At 45.2% G+C, this 3,380-nt stretch overlaps 1 protein-coding gene across 1 annotated transcript in view; it reads left to right on the top strand.

Moving 5' to 3' along the window:
- Positions 1 to 1,299: 1,299 nt before the first annotated feature.
- Positions 1,300 to 3,380, top strand: part of LOC107565856 (probable helicase with zinc finger domain) — a 63,699-nt gene continuing 61,618 nt past the window's right edge. Inside the window, exon 1 of the mRNA XM_016251143.1 lies at positions 1,300 to 1,385. The gene's annotated coding sequence lies outside the window, so the exon portion shown is untranslated. The remainder of the gene's footprint in view (positions 1,386 to 3,380) is intronic.

Raw genomic sequence — 3,380 nt, forward strand, 5'->3', positions numbered from 1 at the left:
TCTGTCTGTCTGTCTGTCTGTCTGTCTGTCTTTCTGTCTTTCTGTCTGTCTGTCTGTCTGTCTTTCTGTCTGTCTGTCTGTCTGTCTGTCTGTCTGTCTTTCTGTCTGTCTGTCTGTCTGTCTGTCTGTCTGTCTGTCTGTCTGTCTGTCTATGTAGTAATAATAGAACACTTTTATAATTATAATAAAATTTCACAATATTACTGCTTTAACTGTATTTTTGAATAAATAAATGCAGCCTTGGTGAGCATAAGTAAATTAAAAAAATTAGTGTGAAGTTGAAGTTCTATGAAAATCCATTTGAATTTTGAATAAAAAAATATGTGTCTGAGGTTTATACATCTAATAATTGAGTAGGGGAAAAACACACCGTCAATATAATAAAAAGTAAACATTTTCCAGATTGTATTTATTTATTTATTTATTTAAAAGCCAATTATTAGTCATTTACATAGGCCTAGATCAATATAAATGGCTTTTTCTACATGAAACTATACAGCTGTCTTTATACTTTAGGAAGGGAGTGGCAGAGGGAACCGTCATATTTGCGGGCCCCTGGAAATAAAAAGCTGAAAAGCGCTCATTATTTGAGCAGGATATTAATATTTCTGCCAGCGGTGACTGCTTGTTGGGTTAATGCAGTGGGTAACATCTGCTGGGAAAACATGTGGATGCTAGTTACAAAGTAGAGGAGATTTCTTACAAAATAATTCATAAGTTCTATCCTGCAAATCATGAAGAAATTCAAAAGTGATATTCCCTCCATTTGCTCTTTTTGTGATGACTCAGTTGATCATCTCTTTTGGAGCTGTCCATTTACAGAGACATGTCGGCGAGATGTTTTAGGTCTCATTCGGAGTGAAATGTATAATGAAAGTGTGCGGTAGTTTTATGTAGAGAATCTGATTCTGCTGCTTGCAGAAGTCCACATTCACAGATGCACAGACTCTCAAATAAACTCCAGACCCCTCTTTTTTTGCTTTCAGGAAAGAATTCGAACAAAAGCCGTTCATTGATCCAGTTGTCTAAGAACAAAAAAGCTTTAAAAACTTTATCTGTGTGTAACTCTTTTCCTACTTTTAATGAATTTTAAAAAAACATTGTAATGTATCAAAAAAACTTTCTCCAGTGTGTAATGCATTAAACACCCCCTTTTTAATTTATTTATTTATTTTTGACATTTTTATTTGTTGATATTTGTATTGCTGTTTATCTGTATACTGTTTATGAGCATAAAAAAAAAAAACAACAACCCTGAAAGATTCGCGTGAGTCCTGCAGTGTGTTCCGCGCTGTGGCAGGAAGCAGTGCGCAGAAATATTTGACCCATAATGCACCGCGACAGGCTGACAAGTGGATCCAAGATGGCGTAGAAAGTAAAGCTAGGTAAGTGCAGACTTCGTCTAACACCGTTCACCCTCCTCAGCCCTGCCTGCCGTCGATCCCGCCAGCAAGACGCGCCTGTCAGCTCGCGTCTACCGCGCGTCGGAACGCGGAAAATAGCGCCGCGCGTTCGCACGATGAATGTGATGATGAAAAGGCCTGCTCGCCGCTGCGCTACACTGACTAGCAGCTAAAGATGCTCGCGTCGAACTGCGATATTCGCGTCCCATCGGCGCCGTTCATCATCACACACGGGCAGACGCGTGAGCGAGAGTGAGATTCAGTGCGGATTGTTGTGTTAACGTTGCAGGATCGTGTGACTCTGTGTGTCCGGGGGCGGCTGGGACTCAAGGCCGTGCGAGCAGCGAGCAGCGCAGTCCACACAGATATTATAACCTTCCTCTCTCATGATGTAATCGTGATTCTCAACCGCTGTTCTCGTCCTGTGGTCGTATATCGTGTATGTAATGCACTCTGTGGCTGATTTGGTGTGTGGCGGCACACACGCAGTTGTTGTTGTTCTTCTGGATGGATGGACACAGTGGCTGTGTTTCAAAACCTAGCGGGCTGCCTTCCTAGACATCACGTTTTTCGAGCGTTCGAATGGAACGCTGGAGCCGAGCGTCTCGAAGGATGCTGTCTGGGGAGGCAGCTCGCTAGCTGTTGAGACGCGGCCACACACTCGCACTCAGACGGGACATCTATTATTAACTGACCCGGTATCCAAATATAGAGTGTTTATATATTTTACTGAGGCTCTGTTGCCTTGTTTGGTGTGCTGGAGGTTAATTAGATGTTGGTTTGCGGAGACTGTGTTATTGTGTGATACCTGACAGTCCCATTCTCTCTCTGTGTGTGAGAGTGTGTGTATGTGTGAGAGTGTGTGTGTGTGTGAGAGAGAGAGTGTGTCCCATTCTCTCTCTGTGTGTGAGAGTGTGTGTGTATGTGTGAGAGTGTGTGTGTGTGTGTGTGAGAGAGAGAGAGAGAGAGAGTGTGTGTGTGTGTGAGTATGTGTGAGAGTGTGTGTGTGTGTGTGTGTGTGAGTGTGTGAGAGTGTGTGTGTGTGAGAGTGAGAGTGAGAGAGTGAGTGAGAGTGTGTGTGAGTGTGTGTGTGTGTGAGAGAGTGTGAGAGTGAGTGAGAGAGAGAGTGCGAGAGTGTGTGTGTGTGTGAGAGAGAGTGTGAGAGTGAGTGCGAGAGTGAGAGAGTGTGTGAGAGTGTGTGTGTGTGAGTGTGTGAGAGTGTGTGTGTGTGAGAGTGAGAGTGAGAGAGTGAGTGAGAGTGTGTGTGAGAGTGTGAGTGAGAGAGTGTGAGAGTGAGAGTGAGTGCGAGAGTGAGAGAGTGTGTGAGTGCGAGAGTGCGTGCGTGTGTGTGTGTGCGAGAGTGTGTGTGTGAGAGAGGAGAGTGAGTGAGAGAGTGTGAGAGTGAGTGAGAGAGAGAGAGTGTGTGTGAGTGAGAGAGAGTGTGTGTGAGTGAGAGAGTGTGTGTGAGTGCGAGAGTGTGTGTGAGAGTGAGAGAGTGTGTGTGAGAGTGAGTGAGAGTGAGAGTGTGTGAGTGCGAGAGTGTGTGATTGCGAGTGTGTGTGAGAGAGAGAGTGTGTGAGTGAGAGAGTGTGTGTGTGTGAGTGTGTGAGAGTGTGTGTGTGAGAGTGAGAGTGAGTGAGAGTGTGTGTGAGAGTGTGAGTGCGAGAGTGAGAGAGTGTGTGAGTGCGAGAGTGCGTGTGTGTGTGTGCGAGAGTGTGTGTGTGTGAGAGAGAGAGTGTGTGAGTGAGAGAGTGTGTGTGTGCGAGAGTGTGTGTGCGAGAGTGTCTCTCACACACTCACACACACACACACACACACTCTCTCTCACTCACACACACACACTCTCGCACACACACTCACTCACACACACAGACACTCACTCACACACACACTCACACTCTCACACAAACACAGTCTGGTCAGCTATCCTTGTGGGGACTCTCCATAGGTGTAATGGTTTTTCTACTGTACAGACCG

Source organism: Sinocyclocheilus grahami, unplaced genomic scaffold, assembly GCF_001515645.1.
Source record: "Sinocyclocheilus grahami isolate Dianchi unplaced genomic scaffold, SAMN03320097.WGS_v1.1 scaffold1032.1, whole genome shotgun sequence".
Classification (NCBI taxonomy): domain Eukaryota; kingdom Metazoa; phylum Chordata; class Actinopteri; order Cypriniformes; family Cyprinidae; genus Sinocyclocheilus; species Sinocyclocheilus grahami.